This window comes from Sceloporus occidentalis, unplaced genomic scaffold, assembly GCF_023333645.1.
Source record: "Sceloporus occidentalis isolate IW3139 unplaced genomic scaffold, rSceOcc1.0.p SCAF_62, whole genome shotgun sequence".
In the NCBI taxonomy this organism is placed as follows: Eukaryota; Metazoa; Chordata; class Lepidosauria; order Squamata; family Phrynosomatidae; genus Sceloporus; species Sceloporus occidentalis.
In genome coordinates this window covers 4,945,703-4,965,450 of record NW_028317042.1, presented here as the reverse complement: position 1 = coordinate 4,965,450, position 19,748 = coordinate 4,945,703, and the positions used below count along the sequence as shown (strand labels likewise).

The 19,748-nt window shown below is 36.2% G+C and overlaps 3 pseudogenes; all 3 read left to right on the top strand.

The window, feature by feature from the left end:
* The first annotated feature begins 267 nt into the window (after nt 1-267).
* On the top strand, nt 268-2,580 carry LOC149287357 (protocadherin gamma-B7 pseudogene; annotated as a pseudogene).
* A 2,656-nt stretch (nt 2,581-5,236) lies between these two features.
* LOC149287356 (protocadherin gamma-C5 pseudogene) lies at nt 5,237-12,005 on the top strand (annotated as a pseudogene).
* Nucleotides 12,006-13,724: 1,719 nt separating this feature from the next.
* Nucleotides 13,725-16,184, top strand: LOC149287355 (protocadherin gamma-C5 pseudogene; annotated as a pseudogene).
* Nucleotides 16,185-19,748: the final 3,564 nt, after the last annotated feature.

Here is a 19,748-nt window from a genome sequence, read left to right as displayed (position 1 = left end):
AGACAGTGGGGATAAGAACGAAACATTAGATTTTGTTATTCCATTTGGATTAAGGGTCTGATTTATTAAAGAATACAAAAAGCTTTTTTGTCATCTCTAGTCTGTGGATATCAATAAGTTAAGAGCAAAACCAAAGAATAAGAGCAAGCAATGGATTTGAAGATAGCTTGTGAAATAAGAAAAAGGACATTTTGGCAAGTAGCCTTCATTTTTCCTTTCATTTGCCATGTTACATATGGTCAGATTATATATACAATATATGAAGAAATGAAACAAGGTTCTGTAGTAGGAAACATTGCAAAGGATTTGGGTTTGGATGTGAAGGAGTTGTCCACTAGAAAATGTCATATTGTTTCTGATGTTAGTCAGCATTATTTTGATGTTAATGTATTAAATGGGAATTTGTATATCAAGAGCAGAATTGATAGAGAGAAAATCTGTGGAATAGATAATCAGTGTCTTCTTAGTCTTGAAGCTGTAGTTGAAAATCCATTGAATATTTTCCATGTTACAGTTGAAGTCCAAGATATTAATGATAATCCACCCATTTTTTCTAAAAATAGTTTTAATATAGAAATTAGTGAACTTTCGTCTCCTGGAGCACGTTTTATTCTAGGGACTGCACAAGATCCTGACATTGGTAACAATTCTCTGCAAAGTTATAAACTTAGTCCAGACCAGCACTTTCTTTTAGAAGAAAAAATTAGAACAGATGGAAGTAAATATCCCGAACTTTTATTAGAAAAACCTCTGGACCGTGAAAACCAAAGTATGTATCAATTAACACTAACTGCTTTTGATGGAGGAAAACCACCAAAATCTGGGATTGCTTCTATAAACATTATAGTTCAAGATGCAAATGATAACTTTCCTGTCTTCAGCCAGGATTTATATCAAGTAATTTTAAACGAAAATGTGCCCACCGGATTTTTGGTTCTCCATCTAAATGCTACTGATGAAGATAAAGGGTCTAATGCACAGATCAGCTATTCATTTAGCGATGTTCATGAAGATGTACAGCAGATCTTCACTTTAGATTCACAGAGTGGGATTATTAGAACTCAAGGAGAGTTGGATTTTGAAGTGACCAAAAAATATGATATGACTGTTGAGGCAAAAGATGGAGGTGGTTTTGTTTCATATTGTAAGGTATTAATCCAGATTCTTGATGCCAATGATAATGCACCTGAAATAATATTTACTTCAGTTTCTAACCCTATTTCTGAAAATTCATTGCCTGGAACTGTGGTGGCTTTGATCAGTGTCCGTGACCGTGATTCTGGAGAAAATGGAAATGTCAAATGTCAAATAACAGATTCTACAAACTTTCAACTGATTTCTTCATCAGTTAGTTACTACAAGTTAATTACCTCAAGCATGCTAGACAGAGAACAAAAATCAGAGTATAACATCATGTTAAGTGCCATAGATAATGGTTCTCCTCCACTCTCAATCAACAAAACAATTCATATAAATATTTCTGATGTAAATGACAATCCTCCAGTTTTCCAGAAAGCAGCCTACGTTGTCTACATTATAGAAAATAACACTCCAGGATCCTCCATATATAAGGTTAATGCTATAGATCAAGATCTTAATGAGAATGCTCAAATTTTGTATTCTTTACTTAATGACCAAGTAGAATTTATGCCAGTATCATCATACATTTCTATAAACTCAGAAAGCGGCATTCTTTATGCTCAGAGGTCATTTGATTATGAACAGCTACGAGAATTTCAGTTCCAGGTAATGGCGAGAGACAGGGGGTCTCCTCCACTAAGCACCAATGTGACAGTGAGGATACATATAACTGATAAGAATGACAATGCTCCTAAAATCCTGTACCCATCATCAGATACAGAAGGAACAATGCCATTAGAATTAATTCCTCGCTCTTCTGAGAAAGGCTCTTTGGTAACCAAAGTCATTGCTGTGGATGCTGACTCTGGCCATAATGCTTGGCTCACATATCACTTACTAGAGCTTTCTGACCCTTCTTTCTTCACCATTGGACCGCACAGCGGAGAAATTAGGATAGCAAGAGACTTACAAGACACGCAGAAGCAAAAGATTGTGGTTTTGGTGAAGGACAACGGAGTCCCCTCTATGTCTGCAACCGTGACTTTAATCCTAGTTGTTGCAGAAAACTACCAAGACGTTGTACCAGAGATTAACAAACAACCAAGTACTCCACAGAATGATTTAAATGTAACTTTCTATTTAGTAATAGCAATTGCTCTTGTTTCCTTTTTCTTCATTTTAACAGCAGTTGTAATTGTTGTCTTCAAGTGCAGAAATTCAAATTCACCTACAGCGTCTGGGACTTTAAAGGCAGCCTGCTATTCCCAGCTTTCCCTCAAATACCCTTATCTCTTCAGTGATCAATCATTACCTCTACCATACTCATATGATGTTTGTGTGACACTTGACTCAAGGCAAAATGACTTTGCAAACCTGACACCAAGCCACCACGTTCCTGTTGACAACCTCATAGCAACTGATGATACAGGAGTTGGAAAAGATTCATTAGGACACGACATACTTGATGAGAGCTTTCCTCAAGTAAGTTTATTTCTTTAAATCATTTAAGTAGTGGTTTTACTTATCAAGTACCAAGATACATAATTTGATAGTTTTAAAAAACAGGCTTCTAACACATGCACTGGTGCACATCAGTATATAATAGTCATGTACAGGGTGATTACTGAGGCAATTCAGAGGTTTGGATGTTTGGAAACAAAATTTGTCTCTCTCACTCTCTCGTGTTATTTCAGTTTATGAGTTTGTAAAGCTTTTGCATTGGGGATAAATCCAAACCTTCAGTCTTTTTTCACTTTATGTGTTTGCTTCAATACGTTTGTATTGAGGTCAAATAAGTGCTAGTATACTAAGCAATAGACTTATATACAAAGCAATAGACTTGTGCACACAAAACAGCGGTTTTTTTGCAGCTGAGGAAGTTTTCTACAAACAAGAACTATGATCAGAACAACAGAGCAATGGGGCGGATCCAGATCCAGATCTTGGAAGGGCACTCACAACCAGACACTTGACTTACTCATGCCTATGACTTGCTGCCATCTTTATTGGTGGAGGCAATTGCCCCCCTGGATCCGCCCATGATTTACTAGAAATGAGATCAGAATAGTAAGGTTTCTCTCTCTTTAAACAAAATGTAAAAATATCAAATATATCTTTCCTCCTTGGCATTATGGTAACACACACATGAATGCTCCTGACCAGGAAATTGCTAAAACCTTGACTTTTATTGAGGTGGTCACATTTGCTGATGATAAATTAATCAATGACATGTGATTAGCAGCACTTTTCTGCTTCTTAGCATCTTAATTCCTATGGAAGCAATGAGGGTGTACTATTTCAGACATGGCTTCTCCATTTTGGCTTTTGCAATATGAGAGGATCCCCAGAGTTCAACTGGTTTTTCCCTGTTTGACATCCATGAGGGATGTTAGATGTACTCAAAGAAGATTTTGAAGAACAGATGCAGGAGTGTATGACTAGGGTTATTCCCTTTGTTCATCAGTATATAGAAAAAGGTCAGGAGGAAAATGACACCCAGCACAAATTTTCATCACCCACACAAACAGAAGCAATATGCTATTAGGCACAGGATCACTTCATAGAAAAGTCATGTGGTTTATAATATATCATGCCCATGTGGACTGGCGTACTTTGGAAAGACTTAACCCTGTGTGATAGAATTCGAGGTTATCGATCAGCAATTTCGCACCACCTACTGAGCGGCAAAACATTTTTTATTAGAAAAAGATCACTTGTCAACTTTAAGATTCATCATCATTGGCCACATGGCACCCCCTGAGGAGGGGAGGAAATCAATCTAAAAAACTGCTCCAGCTAGAAACATTCTAGATTATGATGCTTGTTACAGTGTCTTCAAGGGGGCTTAATGAGAGCTTTCCTATGTCCTGCTTTTTAGATAACAGGTTGACAGCCATCACTTATAGGCAATTACAGATGTATTACTAATTACTAATTTTTTTTTTGCTGAACTTAGCCATCATTAATTGTTATACAAAATTAAAAAATCTCTTTTTAAAAATGTGTAATATATGCATATATATATATATATATATATATATATATATATATATTTATAATATACATTGGTACATTTGAAAAAAAAATAGTGTATAGTACTTGCACATGGCTCTAGTGCATAGGTTTTGCATTGTATTTTGTAAATACTTATACTGAATTAGGAGGTGTTTCCAATTGGTGGGAATAGCATGGGAGAGGGGTTCAGGCACTAGGTATATGTCAATTTATTGATTTGGTACATAGTGTAAGGTTGTCACATTTTGTATACTTGATTCATCCCATAAACGTATTTATCCAAAATGGGGAAATAGATATAATTAGTGACTAGAAATAGGCGCTTAACAATCACGACTGCTATTGACCTTCTAAATTGCAAATAATTACAAGTGCATCATGTATTGCTCCAGTTGTTATATTACAAAAACAGTTATTGGATGTTTAATTCATAACATTAATTAACCCCTTTCTGTCAATAACTCTTAACAATAACTCTTACACTATAGTACATAACATGTCCTGGCAAATTAATAAAAATATATCTTGGATAGAATAATTAGCTTGAAGTACAAAAAAAACACTGTTTCAGAATTTTTGTCTGCTTAACCTAAAAACCATTGCCAGACAAAAAAATCAGTAATCTGCATTTGACTATAGTGCAATTAGTGATTTATAATTACAATGTGTCACATATATAAGTTCCTTTTTTGTGTCAATGCAAATACAATGAACTTTGATGTAGCTGCTTAAAAAAATGGTTAGACTATATATACAAATAATTTATTAATAGCGAGTTATCTAGATTCGTTAAACGAATTTGTCAAAATACAAGCTGTTTGGAACGTACTGATGTATCATATAATACATTCAGTATTTTAGTCATGGAGGAGTGGGAGTATCTCTTAACCAATAATCTTATGAGCTAACACAAAATATCTGTTTTAAACTGTCTTCCTTCTCTCCTCCTCCGGCAATGACTCACCCTCCCTTTCTCACTTTGAACAGTAGGAAAAACAAAGCCCCATGAATTCAATTGAATAAAAGGAACAGTTAAGGTGGATTTAAATTCATTTATGAGATTCTTTCAAATAATATTTTTTTTTGTTTTGTTTTGTTTGATTGAGGAGTGATTTTCTGAAAAAAAAAATATTTAATTAACATGGGCTTTCAATTCCTTTGGAACACTTGGAAATGGCAAGTACTTTGTGTTTTTTATCTTGGCTGCTTGGGATGGGTATGTGGACAGCTGCACTATACTGTGATAGAGGAATCAGAGCCTGGGACATTAATAGGAAATGTGGCTATTGATATTGGGTTAAGGATTGCACAAATCTCTGAACGTAGACTTAGACTGGGATCTGAAGAAAGCAGGAGGTATTTTGCTATTAGAATGGAAAATGGAGATCTGCTTCTAAATGAAAAAATCGACAGAGAAAATCTGTGTTCTTTCAGCTCAAGCTGTTTACTGGCTGTAGAACTGATTATAGAAAAGCCATTGGAGTTGTTTCGACTGGGTATTGAGGTTTTAGACATTAATGATAACTCACCTCACTTTGCTACTGCTGAACGCTTGGTTGCAATTGCAGAACTAGCTGCTCCTGGGCTGAGGTTTCCTCTAGAGAGTGCAATTGATCCAGATGTTGGAACCCATGCAGTATGTTCTTACCAGATGAGTACCAGCCAGCACTTCTCATTGAATGTCAAAAAACTAAAAGATGGAAAGCTTTTTCCGGAACTGGTGCTGGAAAATTCCTTGGACAGAGAGGAAATCAGAGAACATTATTTAATTTTAACTGCCTTGGATGGTGGAAACCCACCCAGGTCAGGGACTACAAAAATAACTGTACAGGTTTTAGACAATAACGACAATCCACCTACATTTGATCAGTCTGTTTATAAAACCAGCTTAGTGGAAAATGTTGGAATTGATACATTACTGATAAAGCTTAATGCCACTGATGCAGATGAGGGTAAGAATAGTGAAATTGAATATTCACTTGAGCATCACACTCCTAGAAAAGTCTGTGAGTTGTTCACCCTTCATTCTGTTACTGGTGAAATTCGTGTGCAAGGAAAAATTGATTATGAAGAAAGTAGTTTCTATGAAATCTATGTAAGGGCTAGGGACAAAGGAATTCCAGTAATGGAAGGCCATTGTGTAATTCAGGTAGAAATTGAAGATTCCAATGACAACGCTCCTGAGATATTTGTAACATCACTTGAAAAGACAATCCCAGAAAACACACCAATAGGAACAGTAGTTGGACTATTCAATATAATTGACCGAGATTCTGGAAAAAATGGAGAAGTGCAATTAAGATTACCACCAGGACTGCCTTTCAAATTTAAATCTGTTCAAAATCATTATTCTTTGATCACAGATAACACTTTGGACAGAGAGATTATACCACAATACACTATCTACATGATGGCCACAGATCTAGGGTCCCCCCCCATGTTTACTGATACAGTAATTGTTCTTAACATATCAGATGTCAATGATAATGCACCTGTGTTTTCACATCAGTCTGTCAATTCTTATTTATATGAGAATAATAGACCAGGCATGTCGTTGTACACATTATCTGCCACTGATGCAGACGAGAATGAGAATTCCATCTTAAAATTTTCTGTTTCAGAAATATATATATCAGGGTCACCAGTATCTTCCTTTATATATATAAACGAACAGACTGGAGAAGTTTATGCCCAACGTTCCTTTGACTATGAACAAATTCAGTTGTTAGAAATTCCCATTTGCGTGGAGGATAAAGGATCCCCAAAACGTAGGTCAAATTCTACCCTATATCTATTTATTTTAGATCAAAATGATAACCATCCAATAATTTTATACCCTGTGCCGACTACAGAAACTATTGAGCATCAAAAAGTGTCTCGGCAAGTGTCCATAGGTTATTTGATCGCCAAAGTGACAGCTGTAGATGCCGATTCAGGGTACAATGCGCTGCTTTCTTATAGTATCTTAGAAGTCACTGACCCTTCTATTTTTCAAATTAATTCTCGTACAGGGGAAATAAAAGTTATACGAGTGTTGACTGAAATAGATGAAAGTATGCAAACAATTTTAGTCTTAGTGAAAGACAGTGGCAAACCATCTTTATCAAGCACGGCTACCTTGATTATATCTTTTGAAGATAGTATCCACGATGAGACACCACTATCTCAAGACTATCAGACAGATAACACTGAGCATTCAGATATGACTTTATACTTGATCATATCTCTAGGAGCTGTTAGTGTAGTATCCCTCATGACATTTACTGTTCTAACTGCCAAGTGTTTACGGACAGAGAGTAGTACAACTATTTGCAGTTGTCTGAGGGCATCTGACTTAAATGACCTCCCGAGGCAGCAACCGTCAAGTCTTCAGCTGAGCACAGATGGAACATTGAGGTATATGGAAGTTCAGACTACATCACGGGCCTCAACTTACAAGACCTGTCGATCACCAGTCTTAGACAGAACAGACTTCACTTTTTTGAGACCATTAGATTTTCCTCAACTAAAAGACATATTAAATGATGCAGATGAACATTTCTCGGGAACCTATGATTTCAACGACATGAACCAGGTAAGCAGCAATACGAGTTATATCCTATTATTGCCAACATGGCTAAGGGATTTTTTTAGTGTACCATTGACAGTTTATTGTGTAATGGAAGAAGCAATTTAAAAAAAAACCCACAATACATTTAATTCTTACTATTTCATTTGTATATATGTTTTCTGCTGTTGTAGAAAGAAAAATTTTAGTCTCAGACAAAGAGGGAAATGTGTGGTATATTATACAAGTTCAAAAAATAATCATGAAATCTTTACTAAGAGTTTGATGATCAACTAGAAATTTAAAATGGGTGACAACTTTTATGTTGCTTTGTAATTTTGAATGGGTTTGTTGGAAGTACAAAAACAATTATAAGAATTAGACTCATATACAAGAATGAAAATATATAAAATATTGTATATATCTTGGTCAGTATTTCTGAAAAAAAGTATTCTTGGTAGTATACTTATCATTCACTTATCCTTGGATATTCTTTTGCTTTTCTGGGTTTGGAACCTATGATAAATAATAATTTTGATATTTTGCATTTCATGGGATAAAGTAATCTTTTACTAGAACAAGAAAAAAAAAAAATTTTTTTTGTTGTCAAAAGTTTGATGTCACTTACAAATGTAAATACATCTGCAATTTTAATGAAGAGTTCAGTAAGCAATTATGTTAAATTACACTCCATTAGGGTTTACATCTTTACATTTCCTGGGCAATCATTAAGGGGTTATTCCCGGTGTATGATCAGAGTGTAGTTTTAATAAGAGAAAGATGTTTTCATATTTTGACCATTAATGAGAAAGGGAGACAACAGAAAAGAAGAGAACGGTAAGGAGATGAAAGAGAAAAGGAGAGAAGAGAGAAAGGAAAGGAAATGGACAAAAAAGCAGGAGATAAAAGAAAGGAGGAATGTGAGGAGATACAAGAAAGACAGGATAGAAAGCAGGAGAAAAAGAGACGGGGTGGGATGAGAAGAAAGAAGAAAAGACAGAACAGAGACAATTAGAGGATAGACAGATGAGACACACGCAAGGCCACTACCTCCAGAAGCGGAGGTGATCCGTCATCATCCTCCTCCTCTGCACGCCATCTGGGGGAAATCATTGTGCGGCATGGAGTCACATGCTCATTGCACTATGCATATTATTGAGACTCTGACACTCACACACGTACCCGGATACTAACACACACCCTGACACTCACAGTAACACAGACACTGGCAGTCACGCACAGACAGTGATAGTCATACACTCTGACCCACAAACACAAATATTCAAAGACTGACACTCACACTAATACAGAAACTCACGCTAACACATACTGACAATCACACACACAGCCAGAAACTGACACTTAAGCTAACATGCATACACAAACACCCCCCCATGACACTCACACCAATACACACTGAGACACACATACTAACATGCACACACTGACATACACACACTGTTAGGAACCAGCTTGTGGTACAGCACGTGTACAGTACACACCATAGGAGGAGACAACCACGAACAGTGGTGACTAGTTGACATGTGCATTCAGGTTTGTACGAATTGCAAATTTACAGAGTTTTGGTAATTTTGTTGATTCACACGAAAACATTGCCAGACCCCTACTAAGCTCTAAACTTCCGTATGAAATTCATGAGTGAGTCTATATACTTTTTCACACTTGCATTCTTGTTTACTCTCTCATGCTCTCTGAATCGCTACCTTCTCTGGCAACCGCTTCTGCTGACTACATCTTCTTCCCCATCTTCTTCATCTTCTATCTTCTCCTTTCTCTTCTCTATTTTATCTTCAGTCTTCAATCCTTAACCTGGTATTTTTTTTTCTTTGTCCACATATCGGCGAACATAACTTGTGACTTGATGTGAACTTCCACATAAAATGACGGAGCTGCAGTAGTGTCTTCCCCGATCCTCCAATCAGGGAGATAACGTCACCACAAGTGCCGCCATATTGCCCTCAGTTCACCTGAGGGAAAAATGACGGTGCTTCCAGTGACATCCTCTTCCTCAACTGGATGACTGGAAGAGGACGTCATCACAAGAGGCGCCATATTGCCCTCAGTCGACACTTTCTGTGATGTCCTCTTCACCCAATTGGAGGATCGGGGAGGGCGTCACCGCAGTGCCGCCATTTTAATGGAACTTGCCAGGTTATGTCCTTGAAGATGTGGATGAAGAAAGAAGAAACCAGATTAAGGATTGAAGATAGAATAAAGAAGTGATAAGATAAAAAGAAAAAACCTGTAGAAGGAGATGCAGAAGCGGTCGGCAGAAGCGGAAGTGGTCAGCAGAGAAGGTAAGGAAACATTTTAAAAGTTTAAGAGAGAGAGAATTAGAATGAGAGTTAGAGAAAGTGAAAAAGGCTGCTAAATTTTTGGCTGCATTATTTACCAAAAAATTCCAAACCAAATAGTGAAAGTAACAAAATCTAAATAATTTTCTGAAAGGCCCCCCACCCTCTTTAGCAAATTTATCTATTATATGTAATTGGACATATATGTAAATTGCACATGCAGCCCATGTAGGTGGCAGTACACAATATATTGCGGTTCTGGCACACATGAGAAGAAACTGAGTTTCATAATCATGCTAAGCAAACCTAAAATAGGTAGAAAACTAAAAAGTATGGGAATCTTTTTACATCCCTAGTGCAGCGTTTTTGAGGACTGAAATGTCCATCAACCTTGTTCTTATCTATTTTTTTATTGAAAAAAAATAAATATTTATAGTAGCAAGCAGCAATATTAGCCTGGGGATTTGCCTTCTAAAGGCAACAAGTTAAACATACTTCCAGATCTGTGACGGCATTTGCAGTGTTCTCTCCTCCCCCAGGTGTTTTAATGTTTAATATAAGCCTTGCATGCTAAACGCGTAAGTCTTCCTTCTGGAGGAGATAAGATTGCTGCCAGTCTGAACTCCAGAAATATTTGTTCCGAAATTGCTAGACACCGATATACATATCAATTAACCAAAATGGTTAAATGGATTCTTATGTCTTCCATAATGGCACAGGAAGGCTGTTTGGGGCACTGACAAGCTGATGACAAACAAGGCACAGACAAGCTGGTTGGAGGGACATATTACACATACAAGCTGGGGACACTGATAAGCTGTTTAGGGAGAACGATGTTTAGTACATTACCAACATGTTCCAGTATTATTCATCTCCGTTGACTTTTGCCAAAACACATTTTATTGCATTTTATTTGAGGTGAGCACTATCCACATATACAAGATTTTTGTTGGCTTGGGATATAGGGTAGTAATTTTATAATGTTTTAGGTAAACAAATCACAGAATTATTATGAAATTAAATGAATTCTCATAGCTTGAATAATGAAATGAGGTATCCCATCTATATCAGTATAATATAATCTATGTAGCAAATTTGCTGCATACTTATTGACATATTTTGAGAAACTATAAGCTCTTCTTCTCCAAATATAAGATTCTTCTCCTCAGACTCTGCAGGAGCGTCCACCAAAATTATGTGGTGATGTCCTCTCCCTGATCCTTCAATCAGAGGAGAAGACATCACCAAAAATCTAAAGGGAATATGGTGGCGCTTCACAAAGAGGACATCTCCAGAAGTGCCATCATATTGCCCTGAGTTCAAGTTAGAGCAAAATGATGGTGTTTTCATGATGTCCTCTCCCCGATTGGAGTATCAGAGAAAGGGTGACACCGCAAGTGCCGCCATTTTGGTGGAAGTTTTCAAGCGGGTTCTATCCGCAGAGATGTGGACAAAGGAAGAAGATTGAAGATAGCAAAATGAGACAAGATAAAAGACATAAGATGCGCAATTGGAAGTGGTCTGCAGAGAAGGTAGAGAAACATTTAGAGTCTCTCTCATTTGTGAGAGAGACTGAATGAAAGTGTGAGTGAATGTGGGCCCATGTATTTCAGACTGAAATTCAGAACTTTTTGCTTCGTTTTCATCCAATTCGTCGGGGGGGCTGTCCTTGTTTTCGTAGCTTCCTATGAAAGGCCAAATTTACCATACATTTGTTAATTTGCAATTCGTACAAATCCAAATCCACAAGTCTAATTGATAAACATTTATGCACTTATTCATTCAACAAAAAATAAGGTATTAAGAAGTTGTGAAAAAGGTAATCAGGGAAGAGGCATGATTTCTTGAAGCCTAATTATTTTCTTAATTAAAATATGTGGTAAATGAAACCAACCAGGTAAAATCAGAGTTTATTTATTTTATCTATTTATTCACAATAGGAAGCTTACGGTTGACTAAAATTTGTATTGGTTACAATGCATTTAAAGAGGATGGAATATAATATAACATTATTTTAGTATTCTTTTTTTGTGCTTTTGCAGATTTAAGGTGATAAGTATTAGCATCAGTATTAATTAAATCTTACTAGCTTTTATTGAGTGCTTTGGATCTTATAAGACTGAGCACCAAGGATCTTTTATGGTCATGCCTTTCCCACAAGTATGTTATTATTCAGGCTCATATTGTGTTTATATTTTAAATGCAACTCTGATGATTATATTCTGTAATTTAAAAAAAAATGAATATCAAAACTGCATGTATAGGTTACACTAAACCACATTATATGCAAGTATATATATATATATATATAGATATATATAGATATATATAGATATATATACACTAAGGTTGTGCACTTACACCTTTATGTTTATTGTTATTTGTTTTTGAAGAAGTTTATAATACTGTTGCAAACAGTGATTACAAGCAGTGATAGAAAATCATTTTCATTTGTTGTACACTTTCTACAGACTATATAAATATATATATATATATATATATATATATATATATACATATGAACATGGTAGATATAGTATATTTATATAATTTTGAAAAATCTATCCATTATAATATCTTTTAGAGACCAAATCTGGTCATAACTTATGTTTTAACGTTTTGTGGCAGTTCAGATTTGAATCTTTTGACATTTGTAATATCTGTGTATATCTTCTAGAATCCATTCCTGCAATTTACTGACCAAGGCCAAGAAAAGCTATTCTATTATTCTGTTTGTTTTTGCATTTTTTATATATTACATTTTATACGATGTGAGAAAAAGGGCCATTATTGCTTTGTTGTGTCTTAAACAAAGAAAACATGTCTTATCGGAATGGTACATACCTTCCATATTACTATAAAGCACCTCTCCTGATAACCAAATGAAATTATAGAGAAAAGAACACCAATGTCCTATGTAACTACTAATATGACATATAAAAACATTTTAATTACTTTTAGTTTTAACAAATTTAGTATCATGTTGCAATGTTTGGGACCCAATGTTTAATCCGACCAAGTGTAAAGTAATACATTAAGAATGTGAAAATCCAGTGACACAATACAGACTTAATAGTACTTTGCCGACATCTACAAAAAGCCAGTAGGATATTAGCTTGTACTAGAAGAGGTAATAGTAGCAGGGGAAACTATGTACTAATAGATCATTTAGAATATAATCAAGGAATTAAAATCCAAAAGTCGCATTTTTAAGAAAAAGAGGAGTACCAGAACAAGATGGTATGAGAGCAATTTGAAAGTAGAAGATAGTAATACAAAAGTTACTTTACAGAAATGGTAGCAGATATATGGAAGTAATACTTGCAAGCACTGTAAATTAATTCAAGAAATCTTAAGATTTTCATAAGAGTATCCTAAGCAATAAATTAGTAAACAATCTTTCAGGTAAGGACAGACTAGATGGACCATTTGGTTCTTTATAAAACATTTTTGTTTTGCCAGTTTAGCTAGAATTTCAGGGGTCTAATAACATTTCTTGAACTTCAAGTTAAATTAAGTTAACATCATTGGCCAGAAGAGGGCATTCTTGTCATCCAGTCATTCTTTTTGCTGCATTTGTAGATTTGCTTATGTCATCTATATTCTCTCCTCCCATTGTCTCGCCGACACACAAAGAGCTGTTATGATGAAAACTGTGTGGATGCTTTTTTAAAGCAGGAATTATTTATTCTTTTTAAAAAAATTATGCAAACTACAAGTTGATGTGGAAAAACTATTTTTTTTTACTATTAAAACGGATTCACGATATGGACTTCCGGGGCTTCAGAAAGGCGTGGATATGGCAAGTGATACATTTATTTTTCCTCTGTAGCTGGGTCTCTGGGCAGCTTCGTTATTCTGTTGTTGAGGAATCAGATCTGGGGACCGTAGTTGGAAACATAGCTCAGGATCTGGGTTTAATACTGGCAGATATCCCTAAACGAAGACTACAGCTGGGATCCGAAGGAAGCAGGAGACATTTTTTTGTGAACCAAGCAAATGGAGATCTAACTGTGATAGAAAGGATTGATAGAGAGAGTCTGTGCGGATCTAGCATTAGCTGTCTGTTACATATTGAAGTAATTGCAGAAAATCCTCTAGAACTGATTAGCCTTGAAATTGAAATTGTTGATATTAATGACAATTCCCCTATTTTCCCAAATCCTGAACATATTCTAAAAATCACAGAGCTATTGGAAGGTCCCGGTGCCCATTTTTCTTTAGAGACTGCACAAGATATGGACGTTGGTGTTAACGGTATAAGTGAGTATTCACTGAGTCCGAATCCTTATTTTTCTTTGTCTGTGAAGAATCGCAAAGATGGAGTCCTTATACCTGAACTAGTCCTTGAAAAGGGTCTGGACAGAGAGAGTAAAACAGAACATAAACTAAAAATCACTGCTATTGATGGTGGTGAAAATCCAAGGTCTGGATCCTGCCAAATAACTGTAATAGTTATTGACATCAATGACAATGCACCAGTATTTGAACAGTCTGTTTACAAAATACATCTAATGGAAAACCAGTTATTTCAAGCTGTTGTGATAGACCTTAATGCCACAGATCCCGACGAGGGTTCTAATGGGGAAATCCTGTATTTTTATGATTCTCATATTCCAACTTCTGTGCAAGAAATATTTGGTTTAAACCCACAAACAGGGGTAATTTACATCAAGGGAACAGTCGATTATGAAGAATCTAATTTTCATGAGTTAATCATTAAAGCAAAAGACCATGGAGTCCCCTCGTTAGTTGGGCGATGTGTTATTCAAATTGAAGTTGAGGATGAGAATGATAATCCTCCAGAAATTACATTTACTTCTATGATCAACGAATTGCCTGAAAATGCAGCCCTGGGAACTGCTGTTGGTTTTCTTAGTATAAAAGATAGAGACTTTGGTAAAAATGGAGAGGTACAGGTGGAAGTTTCTCCAAGCATTCCATTTAAGGTGAATCCTTTTAAGAACCACTATTCATTGGTCACTAGTGGACGGTTAGACAGAGAGAAGATTTCTCAATATAACATCCATTTGACCGCAACTGATTTGGGTTCACCACCTTTGAGCTCACAGACTAAAATCACTCTTAATATATCAGACATTAATGACAATCATCCAGTATTTGTCCAGCCCTTTTATAATGCTTTCATAAGGGAAAATAATGATGCTGGGAGTTTATTATGCACACTGTCTGCGTTTGACCAGGATGAGGGAGTTAACTCTGAAGTGACATATGGTGTTATAGAAAGGCAGATAGATGGTTCTTCTGTCTCATCGTTTGTCTACGTCAATCCTAAAAATGGCAATATACATGCACAGCGTTCCTTTGACTATGAACATACACAGGTTTTGAAGATAACTGTTAGAGCAGAGGACTCTGGAAATCCAAAATTATTTTCCAATGTTACAGTATTTATATTTATTTTAGATGTAAATGATCACTACCCCACTGTATTTTACCCAGAGCTTTCAAAAGAGCTAATAGCTAATGAAAAGATCCCAAGGTCCGCATCTGCTGGATACTTAGTTGCAAAAGTGTCTGCAGTAGATTTTGACTCTGGACACAATGCTTGGCTAAATTATAGTCTTATTGGAGATTCAGATACTTCTTTATTCCGTGTATCAGCCGATACAGGAGAAATAAGACTCAGCAGAGGTTTACAAGAGTCAGAAATTTCAGAGAAAATTATTATTTCAGTAAGTGACCATGGGAACCCACCTTTGTCAACAACAGTCACCATTTTCTTTAATATAGTAGATGACATTGTACAAGAAAATCCTACATCTTATGGTTTCATTACCAAGTCCAAACCCACGTCAGATATGACCTTGTATTTAATTATTTCTCTGGTGGCCATTAGCATTGTTTCACTAATCACTTTCATTATACTACTAGTAAAATGCATAAAGAAAGAAAATTGTGACATGGGAAACTGTTGTTTTCCAACACAATTGAAACCTTTTACGGAACAATATCAGCCAACTCTTTACTTGAACACAGATGGAACCTTAAAGTACATGGAAGTAAGAATGGTTCCAGCAGAGGCTCAGGGACAATGTTACCAGTCCTGCTTCACTCCAGCCTCAGAGAAAAATGATTTGACTTTCATGAAGCCTCTCAATTTCCCGCACTTAAAAAATATAATTAACGAGACGGATTCCAACCCTGATACATCTAAGCTACATGACACCAAACAGGTAAGATGTATTTTTATGCTGTTCTGTTGAATGAAAATTTCAATTTTAAGCAAAAAATATTGGAATCATTTAATTTTTCTGGTGAATTAGTGAATATATATATATATATATATTTATACTATATATGTATATAGTATATATATATATATATATATATATATATATATATACACTGCCATTCCAAGTTTCAGGTCACTTACATCCACACTGTGTTTCTGATCCATTTAATGTTATGTTTAAATGGACACATTTGCTTTACTTTTAAAAACAAGGACTTTTCTTTTGTTAGAAAGAGTGAGTGTATATGATATTCGGTATTTAGGTTTATCATTAAACTACATAATGAATATTTTGTTTAGGGATTGAAAGTATGTATAGAGGATTAAGTATGTCTTGGTATCAACTATACATTATATAAAAAATGAAATGTTTCTGATATATAAAATAAATATTTCTCTATATAAAAACCCTGACATTTACCACTAGTCTAAAAACATATTATTATTATTATTATTATTATTATTATTATTATTATTCATAAGTTAAAGGATGCTATAAAACACATTTGTATATAATCTTACATAAATATAGTGTTTTCAAATATGCATGTGGTTAACTATTTAGATATGTTTATTCAATAAATTATTCTGATGTCACATATCTATTACTGGCAATATATGCTTTCAAAAATAGACATGTTAATTTATTTCTATAACAAAATGCAGTGAACAGAAGAAACCTAATCAATATTTTGTGTGACCACCCTTTGCCTTCAAATGTTGTATGAAGGATAAGTATCTGCTTATACTCCTTAGCATTGAGTAGACCATTCATTCTGACCAATCCTCAACTCCACTTGTAGAAATGCAGCCCCAAACTCGGAAAAAAACTCCACCATGCTTCACTGTTGCCTGTAATTATTAATTCTTGAAACCTCTCACCAGCAATGTGGTTGAGGTAAGGGCTCTGCACAGGATAGTTAAGTTCTTTCACCCCAAACTCATCCAACCATGTCTTCATGGATGTTGCTTGGTCCACTGGGGCACAGTCATGCTGGATTAGAAAATAGTCTTCCCCCAACTGTTACCACAAAAGTGGAAGCATACCATTGTCTAAAGTGTCATGGTATACTGAAGCATTAAGATTTTCCTTCAACGGGGGCAGCCCAAAGCCTAATTTTAATAATTAAGAGGTGTGTCCCAATACTTTTGTCGATTTAGTTGTGCACAAAGCAAGGTCCATAAATACATGGTTGGGTGTGTTTGGTATAGAAGAACTTGACTGGCCCGCACAGAGCCCTGACTCAACAGCAATGTTGGAAGGAACTGGAAAAGAGATTGTGAACCAGACCTTCTCGTCCAACATCAGTGTCAGGGCAAAGATTCCCACATAAACACTGAAAATCTTGTGGAAAGCCTTCCCAGAAGACTGGAAGCTGTTATGGCTGCAAATGGGGGACAACTTCATATCAAAGTCATAAAAGTCCCTGTTGGTGGAATGGTCAGGTGCCCCAATACTTTTGTCAATATAGTATGTATGTATGTATATATATATATATAACAGGGGAGGGCTGGCAGCCTAAGGCCTGGGGGGCAAGTCTAGTGAAGTGGCTCCGCCCCCTCGCACTCACCTTTCACCCCTCACGCTGCTCCCATCACTATGTGGCCATCAGACTGCTGGAAAACTTATCTAAACGGCCGCTGGGTGCTGATGCTGCCGGCCGGAGCTACTTTAATCCTTTTTTTTATTTATTTAATATGGCGGATCGGCTTGCCATATTAAAAATAAATAAATAAAGTATTAAAGTAGCGCTGGCCGGCAGCATCAGCACCCAGCGGCCATTTAAATTCGATTTACAACAATCTGATGGCCGCATAGTGATGGAAGCAGCGTGAGGGGTGAAAGGTGAGTGCGAGGGGGCGGAGCTTTCACCCCTCACACTGCTCCCATCACTTGGCGGCCATCGCATACGGCCGCTGGATGCTGATGCCGCCGGCCGGCGCTGCTTTAATACTATTTTTTTCCATTTAATAGCCGATCCGGCTTGCCATATTCAATTTAAAAAAAAAGTATTAAAGTAGCGCATCAGCACACAGCGGCCGTTTAGATTAGATTTCGGGCAGCCTGGGGGGCAATTGCCATTATGGAGCATCATTGCATTATTTAAAAAGAAGACCTGAGTGCTGGTAACGACTTATGTATTTATTTATATATATATATGTAACCAAAGAAAAATGGGCGTGAAACACTGGTTTATTTGAATTAGCACGGCCACATCATTTGAACTCTTTACGCTTTGTAGCCATTGATATGGTCCCCTCCATGAGAAGAGGAGCTGACAGAACCATGTTATTGCTACAACGTGAGACTTTTTGAATTAAGACTCTTAATACCCTCACACCAATGGGACTAAATGAATATATTTCTTTTTCCTCATTTTTGGATACTCGATGAAATCGAGCATAATACTTTTTCTATGGACTTATGCTCGTTGCATTTATGAAATCTCAATATGTTCTGTTTTTTATTCATTGAATGCATGATATTTCTTTGCAGTCTGCAGAATTCTTTGTTTATTATAGATTCTTGTGGTATGGTACTAGGTATTTTTTAAACGTACACATTTCTCATTCTATGTGCACTATTTAGTTGGTATTTCACTGAGAAGTTCTTCTCTTTTACTTATATCATCTCACATGATTATTCCCCATAGGACTTATATGTCCAAGGGAATTCAGTATATTGAATGGAACGGTTTTAGGTTCCGCTTGTTGCAGGGGGGATGTTTTACTAGTACACTATGTTTAACTGGGGATATGCACATGCTGTTCTGGTGATTCCAGTCTTCATTCCCACATGATGATTGTTTGAGAGGTGGGGTAAGCCAGTCCTGGTGTTTATCACATTAATCACTGCTGTGCATAAATTGCTTTGCTTTGCCACACAGCACTTGTCTTGAGAAAGGACTGGAGGTGGTCCGAAACGTTGGCCGTGCTGATTCAAATAAACTAGTGTTTAACGCACTTAGGCCGTGCTGATTCAAATAAACTAGTGTTTAACACACTTTACTACAAAGACCCGTAAGTGCCTATTTTTCTTTGGTTACATATATCTGGCTATCTTTGGAGCACCCGGGCAAATAAAAGCCTGTGTATACTAATAGTATTTCTGAGTGTGCAGCCGCTCCCTTTGGTTTGTGTGTATATATATATATATATATATATATATATATATCTATACACACATACCATTACATAAGTTATGGAAGGTAAAGGTGATGGAAACCCTTCCATTTAAATTTAAGGTGTAGTAGAAGTATTATTAAACACTCATCTACAGACACCAGACAAGCCAAAAGGCTTGTTTTTCCCTCAGAGATCTCACATACATACAAACACATACACACACAAACATACAGTGAAAGAGAGAGAAAAAAAAGAGTTGTTACATTGCCTAAAATTGCTGCCATACTGGAACAGTCACAAACATGCTGAATATGAAAGGGCAAGTTATGTTTTTCAGTTATTCATTTTATTGATGACATTATGGGCAAGCTTAGGGTTGGTGGGTGCCTAGGTGCTGTTTTTCTTTGGC